The 20251-nt window shown below is 34.1% G+C and overlaps 1 pseudogene; it reads left to right on the top strand.

Moving 5' to 3' along the window:
• Positions 1-2451: 2451 nt before the first annotated feature.
• On the top strand, positions 2452-5793 carry LOC127150039 (uncharacterized; annotated as a pseudogene).
• The last annotated feature ends 14458 nt before the right edge of the window (positions 5794-20251 follow it).

Here is a 20251-nt window from a genome sequence, read left to right as displayed (position 1 = left end):
AGGGACTGATGTCTATGGAAATATAGATATAACACAATTGTGCTTGGTGCCAGGCTTGATCATTCCAGCAAAGTTTAAAGTTCCTGAATTCGATAAATATGATGGATCAACGTGTCCAATGAGTCATCTTATAATGTACTGCAGAAAGATGGCGCCACATATTAATAATGATAAATTGCTAGTCCATTGCTTCCAGGATAGCTTGACTGGTCCAGCTAGTCGATGGTATATTCAATTAGATAATGCACACATTCACGTTTGGAAGGACTTAGCTGATGCATTTCTAAAGCAATACAAACACAACATTGATATGGCTCCAGACCGTTTAGACTTGCAACGGATGGAGTAGAAGAGTTCGGAAAGCTTTAAAGAATATGCTCAACGATGGAGAGATATGGTTGTCGAGGTTCAACCATCGTTAACAGACAAAGAAATGACATCTATGTTTATGAATACCTTGCGGGCTCCATTCTATGAGCGAATGATTGGTAAGGCATCAACAAATTTTTCTGATATTATTGTTATTGGCGAAAGAATTGAATATGGGATAAAACACGGGAGGTTAGCAGAGGCTACAACTGAATATGGTGGAATAAAGAAAGGAACAATATCCAAGATGAAAGAAGGAGAGGTTCATGCAATTGGTTTTCCTAATTCAAGGTAGCACAAATCAATTTTTGGTCAGAGAAAATATGAGCAAAACTTTTCGTCATATATAAGCAATGTCTCTCATATCCCTTATAATAGCTATGTACCAACCCATACCGTCTCTGAAACTCCAAAACCCGTTAACTCAAATTCTCCTCGACCATTTGTACAGGGTCAAGGTAGCAAAACCAATTCAGATACATGGCGGTTTGATCCGATTTCCATGACTTATACAGAGCTTTTACCTCAACTAATTCAAAATCGACAGTTAGCTCCTATTCCAATGATTCCTATACAACCTCCTTACCCAAAATGGTATAATTCAAATGCTTGATGTGATTATCATGCTGGAGGAGTGGGACACTCAACTGAAAATTGTTTGGCTTTGAAAAGAAAGGTGCAATCTCTAATTAGATATTTTGAACAAAGCACATGTCAGACATGACATTTTAGTGGAAACGTTTAGTAGAATTATTGGAAACATTACATCTTCAAATTCCATAGTCTTCACAGATGACGAAATTCCTCCTGAAGGCTTAGGCCATACAAAAGCACTGCATATTCAAGTGAAGTGCAAAGACTACGTCATTGCAAGAGTTTTAGTGGATAACGGATTAGCTCTCAATATAATGCCTAAATCTACACTATTGAAGCTTCCCGTGGATGTCACACATAAAATCAAGTACTATGGGTGTGAAAGCTTTCGATGGGTCACGTAGAGAAGTAATGGGTGACATTGAACTACCAGTTAAAATTGGCCCATCTATTTTCAATATAGTCTTTCAAGTCATGGAGATAACACCCACGTACAGTTTTTTATTAGGACGTCCTTGGATTCACTCCGCAGGAGTGGTGCAATCAACATTGCATCAAAAATTGAAATTTATTGTTGGGAGTAAGTTGATTTGCGTGATGGGAGAGGAAGATTTCTTAATAACAAAGTCGGTCTCAACCCCATATGTTGAAGCGACAGAAGAAGCATTAGAGTGTTCTTTTCGCTCTTTTGAAATTGCTCATGCAACTATGATGGAAGCAACTGTAGATGAAGTGATAAAGCCACACAAGTCTAAAGTTGAAGTTATGACCACTAGGATAATGGGAGGTAGAGGATATTCTTTGAATCAAAACTTAGAGACACTTCTAAAAACATCGAGAAATGATGGGAGGTTTGGTTTGGGCTATAAGCCATCCATATATGACAAGATTAGGCTTCAGAAGGAAAAGAAGAAAAAGCGTTTGGCAAAGCTGGAGATGAGGGAGTTTGATCCAAGTATAAAACTTATACCAGAATTATATGATATTTTCAAGAGTGCTGGTATAAGTTATACATCACACAACTCTGATTTGAAGGATGATTTGTTAACGAAGATGGAAAGTTTATCAGTTGCAGCAGTGGCACAAGAAGCATCATTTGAAGGCAACACAGTTTATGCATGTTCGCCTGATTTTGAGCTTAACAATTGGGATAATGTAGATCTACCTACATTTTCAAGAGATTTTCAAGAGTAATGATTAAGCTTTTATTTGTTTAAATTTTTATCTTTCAAATGGCTCTATCCAAGACCATAGTATTTATTTGCTTTACAACATTAATGTACTGCTTTCTTGTTAGTTAATGAAATTTTCGCATTTTCATTTCATTCATTCTAATTTTTCTCCTCTCTGCTTTCTTTCCTGCATTTTCAAATTAAACACAATAGTCTAAGCCCTTTCATAGACAATATTCATAAGAATGAAGATGTTAGTAATTCCAGTTCTACCCTTGATGCCTTAATATACACTATGGAATCTGACAAGGAAAGTGACGATGAAGACGATGTGGGAATATCCTCAGAATTGTTAAGAATGGTAGAAGAAGAAGATGAGATTCTTGGTCCTCACCAAGAACTAGTTGAAGCAATCAATTTGGGTTCTCAAGAGGAGTCAAAAGAGGTGAAAATTGGCACATTATTGACCAGTGAATCACGGAAAAAACTGATCAATTTGTTACGTGAGTATTCAGATATTTTTGCTTGGAGTTATTAGGATATGCCAGGATTGAGTATGGATATTGTAGTACACCGAGTTCCTTTAAAACCAGAATGCAACCCAGTGAGACAAAAGCTACGTAAAATGAAACCTGGTGTACTGATTAAAATAAAGGAGGAAGTACAGAAGCAAATTGGAGCAGGATTCCTCACAGTCTCCAAATATCCTGAATGGGTGGCAAACATTGTTCCAGTGTCCAAAAAAGACGGAAAAGTGAGAATGTGTGTGGATTATAGAGATTTAAATCGAGCCAGTCCAAAAGATAACTTCCCTTTACCTCATATCGACATGTTGGTGGATAACACTTTAGGATACTCAACTTTCTCCTTCATGGATGGTTTTTAAGGATATAATCAGATCAAAATGGCTGAAGAAGATAAAGAAAAAATGACATTCATTACCCTTTGGGGAACATTCTGCTATAAAGTAATGCCTTTTGGTTTGAAAAATGTTAAGGCAACATATCAGCGAGCAATGATTACACTTTTTCATGATATGATGCATACAGAAATAAAGGTGTATGTTGATGATATGATCGCAAAATCCAAGGCTGATGAAGATCATACAACCACACTCCAAAAATTATTTGATCGGTTGAGAAAATATCAATTGAAATTAAATCCATTCAAATGTACATTTGGGGCAACCTCGGGAAAGCTACTGGAATTCATCGTCAGCGAAGAAGGGATCAAAGTAGACCTAGATAAAGTAAGGGCTATCATGGAAATGCCATCCCCTAAAACAGAAAAAGAAATTCGAGATTTTCTGGGAAGATTGAACTACATTTCCAGATTTATCTCACATTTAACACCAACATGCGAACCAATCTTCAAGCTCTTACGTAAAAACAACCCAGGAAAATGGAATGAGGATTGTGAAGAAGCTTTCAACAAAATTAAGAAGTATTTATCAGATTCCACCAGTACTGATACCTCCAGCTCCAGGACGACCGTTAATCTTGTATTTAACAGTATTAGAAAGTTCCATGGGTGGTGTTCTAGGACAACATGATTTATCAGGGAAGAAGGAGCATGTCATTTATTATTTGAGCAAAAGGTTTATCGATTATGAATCTAGATACTCAATGTTAGAGCGAACTTGTTGTGCTTTGGTATGGACTGCTCATCGTTTAAGGAATATATGTTATACCACACGACATGTCTTATTTCAAAAATGGATCCAATAAAATACATTTTTGAGAAACCGTCATTATCTGGAAGGATTGCAAAATGACAAGTTTTGTTGTCAGAGTATGATATTGTTTATGTTACTAAAAAAGCAATAAAGAGAAGCGCAGTTGCTGATCATTTAGCTGCTCAACCAGTAGCAGATTACGAACCTATGAGGATTGATTTTTCGGATGAAAACATATTTCTAGTTGAAAAGAATGCTAGAGATCATGAGACATGGACTATGCTTTTCGATGGTGCCTCAAATGAGTTGGGACATGGGATTGGAGTTGTGCTAATTTCTCCATAAGGAAAGGTTTTCCCCCTAATGGCCAAGTTATGTTTTGAATGCACTCACAATATCGCTGAATATGAAGCTTGCATTATGGGACTTCAAGTAGCATGTGATATGAGTATTAAAAAGTTGAAAGTTTTGGGTGACTCGATGTTAGTGATACATCAAGTCAAGGAAGAATGGGAAACAAGAGATGCTAAATTGGTGCCTTACAGCCCATACGTTACAAAATTGTCTCAAAATTTTGAGAAGATTTCATTTGACCATGTTCCTAGGGAAGACAATCGAATGCCGGATGCATTAGCCACTCTGGCAGTGATGTTTGATCTTAATCCTGAATTTGAACTTCATCCAATCCAAATTACAAAGCGAGATGTGCTAGCGTATTGCATGAATGTTGGAAATAATAACAAGCCATGGTATTTTGACATAAAGTGTAGAGAATATCCATATCAAGCTTCAGAGAATAACAAACGCACAATAAAGAGGTTAGCCATGAACTTTTTCTTAAGTGATGAAGTTCTTTATAAAAGAAACCACGATATGGTGCTCCTTCGGTGTGTTGATGAAGAGGAAGCAAAACAAATTATGACAGACATTCGTGAAGGAATATGTGGAACACATGCTAATAGACATATGATAGCTAGACAAATACTTAGATTTAGTTATTATTGGACAACGATGGAATCAGACTGCATAAAATATGCAAGGGAATGTAAAAAGTGTCAAATTTATATGGATAAGATCCATGTAGCAGCATCTCCATTGCATATCTTGTCAGCACCATGACCATTTTCTTTATGGGGAATGGATGTTATTGGACCCATTGATCCTAAAGCCTCAAATGGCCATCATTTTATTCTTGTAGCCATTGATTACTTCACTAAATGGATAGAGGCTGCATCTTATTGCAATGTTACTAGGGGAGTAGTGCTCAAGTTTATCAAGAAAGAGCTTATATGTCGTTATGGTCTCCCAAAGAGTATTATTACGGATAATGCCAAGAACCTTAATAACAAAATGATGGACGAACTTTGTGAGCAGTTCAAGATCAATCACCGAAATTCGACTCCATATCGCCCAAAGATGAATGGGGCAGTTGAGGCAGCTATAAAAAATATTAAAAGAATCATTGAGAAAATGATAATAACATACAAAGATTGGCATGAAATGCTACTGTTTGCGCTGCATGGATATCACACGTCAGTTCGTACTTCAACAGGGGCAACACCATTTTCTTTAGTTTATGGTATGGAAGTTGTTTTACCTTTAGAAGTTGAGATACCTTCATTGAGAGTTCTCATGGAAGCTAAGTTAGATGAAGCTGAATGGATACGAGGTCGTTATGAGTAGTTGAATTTCGTTGAAGAAAAACGGTTGGCAGCATTAAATCATGGGCAGCTTTACCAAAGAAGACTAATGCGAGCATACAATAAGAAAGTGCATCCTCGAAGTTTTCGAGAGGGAGATTTGGTATTAAAAAGAATACTTCCATTTCAAAAGGATCATCGAGGAAAATGGACTCCTAATTATAAAGGTCCATTCGTAGTGAAAAAAGCTTTTTCAGGAGGAGCTCTACTTTTGACTAATATGAATGGCGTTGAGTTAAAAAATCCTGTGAATTCAGATTATGTTCAAAGATATTATGTATGAGGCCTTTTCTTAGAGGGTTTCGTAATGTTGAAAGAAGTCAGGGGTATTTCTAGGAAACTTACATTTAGTTTTTAGAATGTTATTTCCAGATGTGTAAACTTTCTCTCACCCCTCTCTTTGTACTCCTATTCCAAGCATTGTTGTCACATTTTTTTTCATTTCTTATTATATTTTTTGAACATATGTTTATTTGTCAATCTTTACTTTTATCCTTTCTAAAAGATAGTAAACATTCATGATTCATTAGTCCATTATTCTACATTTTTTTTAATTAGCAAGGATCCAGTACAACTTATTGTATTTGCAAACCAAGTAAAAGCTATGAATTCTTTTGATAAGATTTAAGGAAATATAGGTGTCTACAAGTCAAGACAAATTTTGCTATGATGGGAGTTATCGTAATTGGAAGTCTACATCTTAAAGGGATTCACGTTTTGTGATGTCCAATGACTAAATAATATTGGATCTTTACAACATAGTGCAGTCATTCGCAGTTTTGATTCAAAGAGTGGCGAATTTGACAACTTAAAAAGCTTTCATGATATATGTGTTTTATTCTATCCGGTGGTCCTACTAATCAATTGTTAATAGGATTGATGAATGGGGCAATGAGCTATTTATTTCTTTGAAAATGATAATATTTTATTTTCAAATTAAATCTTTACCAAGTCCAAAGCAGGACAAGTCCCCTTTTTTATCAAACCTAGTCCAGGAGCTAAGGTTGATGTCTTTTTGAATTTGGTTAAATCGAGCCCAAATCTGAAGCTGAGGCCGAAGCCTGTCTATCAGCTCCTTTAATCAAACCTAGTCCTAGAGCTAAGGTTGATGTCTTTTCAAATTTGGTTAAATCAAGTCCAGATCTGAAGTCGAGACCGAAGCCTGACTATCAGGTCCTTTATTTATCAAACCTAGTCCTGGAGCTAAGGTTGATGTCTTTTTTAATTTGGTTAAATCGAGCCCAGATCTGAAGCTGAGGTCGAAGCCTGTCTATTAGGTGCTTTATTTATCAAACCTAGTCCTAGAGCTAAGGTTGATGTCTTTTCGAATTTGGTTAAATCGAGCCCAGGTCTGAAGCTGAGGCCGAAGCTTGTCTATCAGGCCCTTTATTTATCAAACCTAGTCCTGGAGCTAAGGTTGATGTCTTTTTGAATTTGGTTAAATCGAGCCCAGATCTGAAGCTGAGGCTGAAGCTTGTCTATCAGGTCCTTTATTTATCAAACCTAGTCCTAGAGCTAAGGTTGATGTCTTTTCGAATTTGATTAAATCGAGCCCAAATCTGAAGCTGAGGCCGAAGCCTGTCTATCAGGTCCTTTATTTATCAAACCTAGTCCTGAAGCTAAGGTTGATATCTTTTTGAATTTGGTTAAATTGAGCCCAGATCTGAAGCTGAGGCCGAAGCCTGTCTATCAAGTCCTTTATTTATCAAACCTAGTCCTGGAGCTAACATTGATGTTTTTTGAATTTGGTTAAATCCTTAAGTTGAGGTCGAAGCCTGTCTATCAGGTCCTTTATTTATCAGACCTAGTCCTAGAGCTAAGGTTGATGTCTTTTCGAATTTGGTTAAATCGAGCCCAGATCTGAAGCTGAGGCCGAAGCCTGTCTATTAGGTTCTTTATTTATCAAACCTGGCTCTATAGTTAAGGTTGATAATCTTTTTAGTTCCTCTCTAAAAAATAAAATTTTGCCCAAATACTTTATCTATTTCCTTTGTCCACCTTTAAATATTTTCAGGATGGACAAAGGGGGCAAGCTGTAGATACCATATTTTGGCTATTTATTTTTTACATGTACTTTACTTTATTTTATTTTATTACTTTATTTTATTTATTGATTTTCTATTAAATTAAGTTGATTTAAATTTGAATTTATTTTTTTAAAAAGAAAAGAAGGAAAAGAAAACAGTAATTAAATTTCATATCTTTTCCCTGTTTTCTCTCAACCACTTCCAGTCCCTCGATTTTCCCCCTCCCACTCCACGATTCTCGCTCTTCAGGATTCTTCCCACTTTCCCACTATCACAAACACGATCCTCATGATCTTGCAATGAAAAAAAAAAAAGCTACCATCTCAATGTCCTATAAAAACAGAGAGAATAAGAGAGAATGGGGGAGCTTTTTTTTTTTTTTTTTTTTTTTTTTTTTTGAAGGAGAGATCAGTTAAAGGGTGAAAAGCAAAAAAAAACTATTCTGCCAAAAAGTAAGTATTTTTCTCTTTACATAGATTGTTCTTCCATTCTTCAAATTTATTTTTTTTTTAATTCGTTAAATTGATTTTGTTCCTTCATCAAATTTTACCTAGATTGTGTTTAATTTTTGTAGGGTTGGTGTATTTTAATTTTGTTAGGTTTAGACCAATTGAATCTATTTCTCATTAGCCTCTGTTTTGAAACCAATTGGATATTGTTGCATCAAATTTTGCCTAGGTTGTACTGTGTTTAATTTTTTTTTTTTTTAGGTTTAGAGTGTTTTAATTTTGTTAAGTTTAGACCAATCGAATCTATTTTTCTTTAAATTATGGCTCTTTAGGTTAAACCAATTGAATACCAATAGAATAGTGTTATATCAAATTTGCTATTGTGTTTAATTTTGTTAGGAATACTATCACATCAAATCTGCTTGTGTGCTTTAATTTTGTTAGGTTTAGGTCATTTGAAAATTGTTACATCAAATTATCTATGCTTTAAATTTTATTTAAAGTAAGCCATTTGATTAAAATTTGTTAAATGTAGGGTTTAATTTGGTTGTTTTTACTGTTTATTAAATATGTTTGATATTGATTGATTAGATTGGTTGAATGACAGAATACTTATTTCACCACTGTATATTATTTACTTTCTAAACATTATTTCTCAAACATTATATATTTCTAATGTAGTATATTATTTCCAATATTTTATTTTTGAATATGTGGATATTATCTCCAACTTGTATTATTTGGCAACATATATTGTTGGTTGTATTATTTGCCAACTATTTTATATTGTATTATTTATGGGAAAGAGTAATGTTCATTTATGGATTTTATGGTTAAAATTCCATAAATACATGAACTTTCTCAATTTTTAAAAACTAGTAAATTATTTTTAAACAAAGTATATCTAACAATTTTATATTTTAGAATGGGACTGAGTAGTGTTTTCTTTAGAATTCATTAATTCTTTAGATACATGAAATTTTCCATTAAAGGCCTATGATGGAGATCAAAATATCAAAGTTTGATATTTTAATATTCTTAAGGTAAATAAAAAAATCTTTTTAAATAAAAATTAAATTATATTTTTCTAATGGCTCTCATGCCACCCATATAATGATCAATTCAGGCTTAGTTTTTTTTAGTTATGAATTGATAATCATGGGACATTTAAAAAATATCAAACAAAAAACTTTGTTTTGTGAACCTCATTAATTTAGTTTCCATGATAAGTCGCGGCTTGGTTTGGAGGGGACGCACGGCGAAAATGAAGGGATGGCTCGCAGCGAACACGATCGGAGGTGGAGGAGTCCACGGCTCGTTTGACTAAGGGCAGAAACGGCCGGCGGTCACCCGGGTACACGAGACGGAGAGAGAGAGAGAGTCAGAGATGGGGAGTTCTCGCAAACGGACAGGTGACTGGTTTGGAGGGCTCGCCGGCGGTTAACTGTTCGCGGGCGGAAGACGGGGACGTGCAGATGCGGCCGGTTGGATGAAAGAGAAGGTCGTGCGGAGGGCGGCTATGCTCTATGGGTGAAGGAGCTGAAGAAGAAGAAGAAGAAGACCGCCGGGGGGGGGGGGGAGGGGTGGCGGCGCGCGCGGAAAGGGAAATGGGTTAGGGTTTTTTTTAAAGAAAATATATATATATATAGTAATAATAATAATAATAATAATAATAATTATTATTATTATTATTATTATTATTATTATTATTATATATAATATAATTTATATTATATTATTATTATTATATTATACTGTATCATATTATTAAAATTTATACCCATCGTTTTCTTTTTCTTTTCTCTTCTAAACCAAACAAAATTTAACACTCAAAATTTTAAATTCTCGAAAATTAACATAAAAATGTTAAAACTTACCTCGAAATTTGGGGCGTTTATAATTTAGACTCCATGGTTGAGAGGCCTAAAGCTTTTCTTATGAATGCAATGATATTTTGCTTTCAATCTTCATTCCCTTTGCTTATCGCATGTTTAAATTCTTTATGGCTAAATGACACAAAGAAGTAGTAGTTCTAAAAAAACTTAGACGTTCTCATTTGCTTGTCTTGTTTAGTCAAAGCTTTATTCAACGCCTAATTTCTTTCGAAAGAAGGAACTAAGTGTTGATAGTTAAATACTCAAGGGAGGAAGTAACTAAGATCTCACTAAACATGCGATGAAAGGATTGTAGCAATACAATCACTTCACTGGATCCCTCCTTAACACACATATCGGAAATGTGAGTATGTGTAACAAGTTAGATATGAATTGCGTAACAATTTTAGTATTTGCATCTCGAAAGGTGGGCAAGTATAACGAAAACTCTGAGAGGATACTTGTCTTAAATTGGAATTAGTTAGAAAATTTATATCGCTCCAAGGAATTACTTATTCCGCTTGTATCATGTTTATAACGTAAATAATTCTTCTACTTTATTCTTGCTCGTCAATTTCACACCTATTAACCACGTCCATCCTCCCTTTCATGGCACACATTTAGTGTAAATAGTAATATAATTAGTTAAGCAATACCATGAGTATAATTTTATTGTACAAATACCGCATAAGACTCTCATAAAGCATTATATAATCAAAGATTAGCCATAATTTCCTATGTCTGACCCTGATTTACCTAGAAAACCTCTCTTTTAGCTTACACTTGGACAAGAGAGAGAAAAACTTGTATGCAATAGAATTGTTAATTTGAATCTCATTCAAATTAAATAGATAATGAAAAAATTACTAATTATGATCTAAATATTTAAATCCTTTTAATATATGATATTAAAATTGAGAATTATAATTATCTTTTAATATGTGATATGAATATCTACTCATAACTAAATAAAGTTCTAACGTAATAGGATTAGGAGCAACAAAGTTGAGTTATATATCATGGGATGTAAAGATCCCTTATGGAACACAACAATACAATATGTACAACCACTCTACAAAGCTTTTTTTTCTAGAAAAACTTCTCCCAATTCTAGAGCACAATTTTCTAAAAAATCCCCTTCCTCATTTTCTGACATCTATCAAGTGTGGTTTCCTTAACACGAATCTTTGTTAGAGTTGTAGTAAGGAAGATCTTCTGGAAAACGAAGGCTTTGAGAAGGAGCTCAACGGTTTGAGAGGGAAGGATTTTGCTGCAGTTACAAATCAACAACAATATGGTGCGTAACTCTTTTATAGTTTTTTTTTTATCTTTAATTCTTTCAAATAATCAAAGAATAGTACAATCTCATTTCTTTCACTACAAGTTTGAAGCATTCAATCTCTTCATCTAGGACACCAACTCTGACGACGCCTCCAACCAAACTTACACCACCTCCGTAGACCGTTGCACGACCAAAATTCAATCATCATTTCCAGCGGAGGTCAACCAACCTTTGACCACCATTTCTAACATCCTCGGTCAACCGCCATCTCTACCGATTACAGTTGGCAAACCTTTGGTCACCATTCTGTCATCCTCGATTGACCACCGATAACTAGCCTCATACCACCATTTTCGACGATCATCATCGGCCAATTCTTGCCTCCATCTTCACAAAGTCCAGCCTCCATTCCCACTAGTTCTTTTATAGTAATTTAAAGTTAATAAAAGGTTTTTCGGTACAGGACAAACCAAACAAAGTTTTACATAAAAACATCTTTTGTTTTTACCTTAACGAGTTTTTATCAAAAGTTTTTGAATGAAAATGAATTTTTTTAAAAAAATTAGTTTTTTCTAAGTTATTCTAAACCATCCTTTGAGACACTCAATCAAGATTTTAATCAATCATTTGATCCATTATCCTATATTTTAATCAGTCATTTGATCCATTATCCAGTATTTCACTCGAAATCCTTCTCATCATAGTTCTTCACCAGAATGAATACTATGTTGGAAGCGTTTGATGAACACCCCAAATAAATAATCACCAAATAGAATATTTGATAGAAAAAAAAAACCTTTTTGGAAGACTTGTTGTGTGTATTCAACTCACACTTGGATAATTTAGATTACAACATTTCAATCCTATTTATAGGATTTTCATAAGAATAACTCATATCACAATTAAATACAACAAATTAAATCCTACATTTAACTAAGGTGAAACTCTTACTAAATTAACTCTAACATTTTTAACTCACATCCTTCTCTAACTTACATAAATTAACTCACATATAACTTATTTATTTAAAACATGTTTAATTTTCAACATCCTCCCTTAAACATGTTTTTTTGTTTTGAAAAACTCCAAGCAAAGTTCTTAAGTTGTTAAACACATTAACTTTGAGTGGCTTCGTAAAAATATCTGCAATTTGATCTTCAGTCTTCACATATTCAACTTAAACTTCCTTCCTTGAAATGCAATCTCTGATGAAGTGAAATCTTGTATCAATGTGTTTGCTACGATCATGGAACACAGGATTCTTTGCTAAAGCAATTGTTGACTTATTGTCTACATGAATCACAGTTGGATCTTCTTGCAAAATTCCAACTGTCTTTAAGAAATTTCTTAACCAAACTGCATGATAAACACATGAAGCTGCAGCAACGTATTCTGCCTCACAAGTGGGTAATGTCACAATAGGTTGCTTCTTAGAACTCCATGTAAATGCAGTATTGCCAATGAAGAAAACATATCCACTAGTGCTCTTTCGATCATTAGTATCTCCAGCCCAGTCACTATCACAATAGCCTTCAAGCTTGAATTCTTTAGATGAATAATAAAACAACCCATAATCAAGCGTACCTCTGAGGTAACAAAGAATTCTCTTTGCCACTTTCAAATGAGTAGTTGTAGGAGATTCCATAAATCAACTCACCAATCCAACTCTGAAAAGAATATCTGGTCGTGTGTAAGTCAAATATCTCAAACTCCCAACCAAACTTTTGAAATATGAAGGATCAACATCATCTCCTTCTTCATGTTTGGACAGTTTGGTCCCAGTTTCAATCGGAGTTGCGACAGACTTAGAACTCATCATATTGAACTTCTCTAGAATTTCTCTAGTATATCGTTCTTGAGAGATGAAAATTCCTTCCTCTGACTGCTTCACTTCAATGCCAAGATAATATGACATTAGCCCTATATCTGTCATTTCAAATTCTTGGGTCATCGCCTTCTTGAGATCTTTAAACATACTTGCACAATTTCCTGTAAAAATTAAGTCATCCACGTACAAACAAACTACCAAAATATCTCCATGACCATTAACCTTAATATAAAGAGAATGTTCATAAGGACACCTCAAATACCCATTATCAAGGAAATATTTGTTGATTCTGCTATTCCACATTCTTGGTGCTTGTTTCAATCCGTATAATGCCTTCTTCAATTTTAGAACTTTATCCTCTTGGCCTTTCACAGACTAACCAGGAGGTTGTTCCAAGTAGACTTCTTCTTCTAGATATCCATTCAAAAATGCCGATTTGACATCCATCTAAAAGATCTTCCAATTATTTTCAGCAAGAGCAATTAACAACCTTATGGTTTCCAAACGAGCAATGGGAGCAAATACTTCATCATAATCAATGCCTTTTCTTTGAGAATATCCTTTTGCAACTAATCTTGCTTTGTATCTCTCCACTTCTCCCTTTTCATTTCTTTTTATCTTGAACACCCATTTGACACCTACTGCTTTCTTTCCATTTGGAAGAGTAGAAAGTTCCCACGTATCATTCTTTTTTATGGCTTTTATCTCTTCATCCATAGCAATCTTCCATTTGTCATTTTGCGAAGCTTCTTCAAAATTCAAAGGTTCATTGTCACCAAATAGACAAAAAAGAGTAAGGTTATTAAAACTTTGACTTAACTCTTCAGTTTCATCATATATGTCTCGTAAGCTTCTCATGCCACGAGGCCCTTCACTTGAACTTGCAGATGATGAAGATGTGCTTTGTTGTGGAGTGATTGGCGATGTTGGTGGAGAAGCAATGTCACTAGGCTCATCACGTTCGTCAGGAAAAAACAAAAAATTGTAATCTTTTGGTTCGTCATTCCAATTCCATGATGCTTCTCCATCAAACACAACATCTCTGCTTACGATCGTCTTCTTTGTAACAGGATTATAAAGTTTGTAGCCTTTTGAGCTTGCATCATAGCCAACAAAAACATATTTCTCGCTTTTATCATCAAGCTTGCTACGCTTTTGATCAGGTATATGCGCATAAGCCATGCATCCAAATACTCTCAAATGACCAATGGATGGTTTTCTTCCTGTCCATGCTTGTTGAGGAGTTTTGTTCCATAAGCTTCTAGTAGGGGAACGATTTGACAATTACACTGCACACTCAACAGCTTGTGCCCAAAATTCTTTTGGCATCTTCTTGCACTTCAAGATGCTTCGAGCCATGTTAAGTATTGTTCGGTTCTTCCTTTCAACAACACCATTTTGTTGAGGAGTAAATGGAAATGTCATAGGTCGACGGATTCCTTTTTCTGCGCAAAAAGTTTTGAATTCATTTGAAGTGAATTCACCTCCCCTGTCTGATCTCAAAGCTTTAATGTAATAACCACTTTCTTTTTCAACAAGAGCTTTAAATCTCTTGAACATGCCAAATACTTCTGATTTCTCCTTGACAAAGTAAACCCAAGTTTTTCAACTGAAATCATCAATAAATAATAAGAAATAATTATTCTTACCAAAAGAACTTGGTTTGATCGGTCCACAAATATCCGTGTGAACTAACTCTATTGGTCTCCTTGCTCTCCAAGATGATTCTTGTGGAAAACTCTTCCTTGATTGTTTGCCATGAAGACAACCTTCACAAAGTTGATCTGGATGTTTGACATATGGCAACCCTTTCACCATGTTCTTCCTGGCTAATAATCTTAAGCCATCAAAGTTCAAATGCCCAAATCTCAAGTGCCAAATCCAATTGGGATCTTTCAAACATGACTTTAAACATTGAGCAACATCAGTTTGAATGTTTAATAAAAACATTCTATTTTTCGTCATTTGCACTTTAGCAATAATTTTGTCATGATTATCTCTTATCAAAAGACTATAATCCTTCATCAAAATATTATAGCCTTTCTCTAAGAGTTGCCCCAAACTCAAAATGTTGTTCTTCATATTAGGCACATAATAAACATTAGAGATAAACTCATGCTTCCCATTCTTCAAATTGATCAAAATTTTACCTTTTCCTTTAACTGGAATTTTTGTGGCATCACCAAATACGATATCGCCACCAACAGATTCATCAAGTTCAACGAACATTGATTTACTTCCACACATGTGATTACTTGCACCACTATCGAGATACCATGCACTGTTTTCACATGTTTCCGCACCTTTGCATGCTAGAAACAATGAGGAATCACCGCTTTCTTCATCTTTCTCAGCATAATTTGCATTTTCTTCTACTCTATTTCTGCATTCCCAAGAATAATGGCCGAATTTATGACAATTATAACATTCAACCTGTCTTTTGTCATATCTCCTGTCATTATTTGATCTTTCCCAACTTGACCTCGAATAATGTTGTCTTCCTCTACCTCTTGATGAATTTAAGTTTGAATTACTCTCATCAAATTTTCTTTGACCGTAGCTTCCTTGACCTCGATATTTGAAATCACCACGTCCACGATTACCACCACGTCCTCGACCTCGATTTCCTTTTTCTAGGCTGCCTTCCTTGTCTTTTAATTTCAACTTTGACTGAAAAAGTTGCTCAGTCATCTGCTTGTTCTTCTTAAGAAGCTTCTCTTCATGGGCTTGTGAAGAACTCATAAGTTGATCAATGGAAATTGTACTCAAATCCTTTGATTCTTCAATAGCTACAATGATGAAATTAAATTTTTCATTCAATGAGCGAAGTATCATTTCTACTACTTGCTCATCGCTTATTGTCTCACCAAATCTTTTCATTTCATTTACTACTGCTAGCAATCTTGAAGTATAATCTGAAACTTCCTTCATATGTAGTGATTCATAATCACCTCTCAATTTTTGAAGGCGAACCTTCTTGACTCGATCTACTCCTTTATACGTGTTCTCCAAAATTTGCCATGCTTGATATGCAGTAGTTGCTCCAGAAATTTTCTCAAAATTGTTATCATCAATGGCTTGATGAATTATGGTGAGGGTCTTTTAATCTTTTTTCCTTGTATTTTGTAAAGCTTCTCGTTGAGCTTGATTCAAAGTTACATCACTTTCTGGTTCTTCATAACCATTACTAACAATGACCCACACATCTTGTGAACCAAGTAGAGCTTTCATTCAAATACACATCTTGTGAACCAAGTAGAGCTTTCATTCGAGTATACTATAATTTTCTTTCGTAAGTCGAGGTACTTGGAAGGGAACTAAATTGTTGTTTGCCATTTGCAAAAACAATTTTTTAGACTCCAAACTCAAGCTCTGATACCACTTCGTTGGAAGCGTTTGATGAACACACCAAATAAATAATCACCAAATAGAATATTTGATAGAAAACAAAAACCTTTCTGGAAGACTTGTTGTTTGTATTTAACTCACACTTGGATAATTTAGATTACAACATTTCAATCCTATTTATAGGATTGTCATAAGAATAACTCATATCACAATTAAATACAACAAATTAAATCCTACATTTAACTAAGGTGAAACTCTTACTAAATTAACTCTAACATTTTTAACTCACATCCTTCTCTAACTTACATAAATTAACTCACATATAACTTATTTATTTAAAACATGTTTAATTTTCAACATACTATTTCATTGGGATTGATAATTGTCTATAAATAAGCAACTTCAGAGAAAACACGTTATACACATTAACATCCTTGAAGAGAAACAAAGTTTCAAAAAAGAAAACCATAAATTAGCATTATTTTGAAAAAGCAGGTCAATCTTTTATATCCAAAAAAAACTTATTAGGCCAAATATAGAAATTTCTCCATGTCTTCGACACTTCAATTTCTTTTTCTTTTAAGTAATACTCAGTTGCATTTGATATAACGTCAATTTTCGTGGTTTATATCAAATTGTTCGATCATAATTAACCACATTGATGTTTGTCTTTTATATTAAATTGTTGAATCATAATCTAATTACTCGGCAAATTGTTTTTTTTTAATATTTTAAATTCTTTTATTTTTACGTGTGAGATAATTTGTTTAATATTTCAACAACAACAATAACAACAACAATAATCATAATAATAATAGTAATAATAATAATAAGGGGTCTTTTAAAAAATATAACAAAACGGCAAAGTATCTACAATGTATAGAACAATTCCGAAAATGGAAAAAGCCCAAATGCATACCGTGTAAAATACCAAAAATGTCTCATCAACAACGTTGGCGTAATATATTTACGATTGTTTAGATTTAGTTATTGTTTGGTATGCGATCATTTAGATATGACTACAATTTATCTTTTCAATTCTATCATTTAATTTTGTTACACGATCGTTTAATTTGGTTATGTTTAAATTTGGTTACACAATTGTCCCAAATCTAAACGATTTTTTTTCAAAATTTGGTGCACGATTTTTTAAATTCTTTTGTTGGTACCCGAAATCTAAACAATAATTTAGTTTTTTTTTACATGGATCATTTACTTTTTTTACACGATCGTTTACATTTGGTTACTCCAATCTAAATGATTTTTTTCAACATTCTTTATACACGATCCTTTATTTTTTTCACACGATCTTTTACTTTTTTTACGCGATCGTTTATATTTGGCTACTCCAATCTAAATGATTTTTTTCAACATTCTTTATACACGATCTTTTATTTTTTGTACACGATCATTTACTTTTTTTACACGATCGTTTACATTTGGCTACTCCAATCTAAATGATTTTTTTCAACATTCTTTATACACGATCTTTTATTTTTTTTACACGGACGTTTATTTTTTTTACACAATCGTTTACATTTGGCTACTCCAATCTAAATGATTTTTTTCAAAACTCTATATATACGATCTTTTATGTTTTGTTATTTTTGTATACGGTCATTTAGATTTGGTTACCCAAATTTAAATGACGTAAAAAAAAAGAGAAAAAGAAGAAAGACGATAGAAAGAAATAACAACGAAAAAAAGAGGAAAAAAAGAAATACAGTGGAAAGATTAAACAACGTAAAAGAATCAGAAAAGAAGAAAGACGATGGAAAGAAATCACAACAGACAAAAAGAAGAAAGACGATAGAAAGATATCGCAGGAGGAAGACGATGAAAGAAATCGTAAGGAAGAGAAGATGAAAGAAATCGTGAGGAAGAGAAGAAAGATGGAAGGGCAAATCTGGAATATTTAAAAAATGACTAACTTTATGGGTTTTGTTACATTGGTTGTAAATAGTTGGGTGTTTTGTTACATTTATGAAAGTTTTCCTAATAATAATAATAAAAAAATATAATAATAATAATAATAATAATAATAATAATAATAATAATAAATACATAATAATAAATAATTTGGGTGATATATTTCTGATTGAGGTATTCATATTTAATAGCTAATGAAATATGTCGTTACGACCTGAAGATTTAGTTATTCTTGAACCTGGTAATCATGGAGATAGTGATACAGATGTAGAAGTTGAACTATTTGGTAACGAAGAAAATATGAAAGAAGAGAATGAAAGGATCCATTCTGAGATATTTACACAGATAGATAGGGACATTGCGAATTATGTTTGTGAAAAAGGGTCTACATTGGCAAATACGGATAAATCTGTAGACACATCATGTTTAATTCAGAAGGGAATGTTATTTGACTGCAAGGAAGATCTTCAGTTATCCGTAAAAAAGTACTGTGTGACGCAACACTATGAAATTGTTGTAGTCGAATCGAACCAGAATATTTGGTCTATTCGATGCAAACAGTGGAGTAATGGTTACAACTAGAGGTTATGTGGAAGTAGGCGTAAGAGCCACAAATTGTTTGAAATCAGTCGGTTGGAAGGAGAGCACTTATGTCTATACTCAAACCTAAAACAAGATCACTCACAGCTAGATTCTAATTTCATGAGTATCGAAATTCAAAAATAGTGAGAGCTGGTCCTAGTATCATTGTGCCAGTGCTCGTGAAAATGATAAAACAACAGTATGGTTACACTGTTAAGTACAGATGGGTGTGGCAAGCGAAGAGGAAAACCCTGGTTGCCATTTTTGGTGATTGGAAGGAATCGTACAACGAGCTCCCATGTCGTTGTACATTATAATCCAAGAACTCAAGTTGATTGGCTTTTTCTTTCATCTGATGTACCAGGGACAACCTGGAAGAGTTTTCTGGGTATTTGGCTCTGTAATAGAAGGGTTCAAATATTATAAGCCATTAATTCAGATCGATGGAACCCATTTGTATGGAAAGTATAAAGGCAAAATGTTAACTGCTCTATCTATTGATACAAATGGTCATGGTTTCTTTATGCATTGCGCTAGTACATTACTCATCGAGATGGTATTTTCTTGATCTCCGACAGGCATAGGGGCATTCTTTCTGTCATTAATAATGAGAAGATAGGTTAGAGTGAACCTCGAGCATTCCATCGATATTGTCTTCATCATGTTGCTAGCAACTTCAATAATAAATACAAATCGATGCAACTGAAAGATTTGGTGTTTAGGTCAAGTAATCAACATCAAAGGCGCAAATTTATAAGAACCATGAAAAAACTAAAGTAATTGAACCCAGAGTGTCTTGAGTTCTTTGAAGATATTGACCTGCAAAAATAGACCTAGTCTCATGATAATGGGTATCGATATGGGTGGATGACAAGTAATGCAGCTAAATATATGAATGAGGTATTTAAAGTAGCTCGTATGTTACCCATCACTTCTTTGATTACATTAACATTTTATCGCACAATTCTACATTTCGAATGCCGAAGAGATGAGATAAGTGAAGCAGTTGACCGTGGCGAAGTTTATACGAAATATGCGATGAGAAAGCTAAAGAGGTGGGAAAAATGGGCTTTTGCACATTCAATGACATCCATTGATAGAGAAACCCAGACGTTTGAGGTTCACACGGGTATGAGTATGATTTCCCCATATAAAGGCCCAGCACACACAGGTAGTGAGTTTGATGGAAGGAACCTGTTAGTTAAACAAGTGGCAATCGTTTAAGATACCATGCTTCCATGTAATTGCAATTTGTAATTACATGCACTTGACGTATGCAGAATACATTGATGAATGCTACTTGTTGTCGAACTTCAAAAGATGTTATGTCGGTGGATTCCATTCAATCCAACACCCAAACTATTGGCTTGAGTTATCATTCACCAAAGTTCGCCTAAATGTAGACTTACTTAAAGGAACCGG

Source organism: Cucumis melo, chromosome 6 (genome assembly GCF_025177605.1).
Source record: "Cucumis melo cultivar AY chromosome 6, USDA_Cmelo_AY_1.0, whole genome shotgun sequence".
In the NCBI taxonomy this organism is placed as follows: Eukaryota; Viridiplantae; Streptophyta; class Magnoliopsida; order Cucurbitales; family Cucurbitaceae; genus Cucumis; species Cucumis melo.
This window is presented reverse-complemented; position numbering and strand designations above follow the sequence as displayed.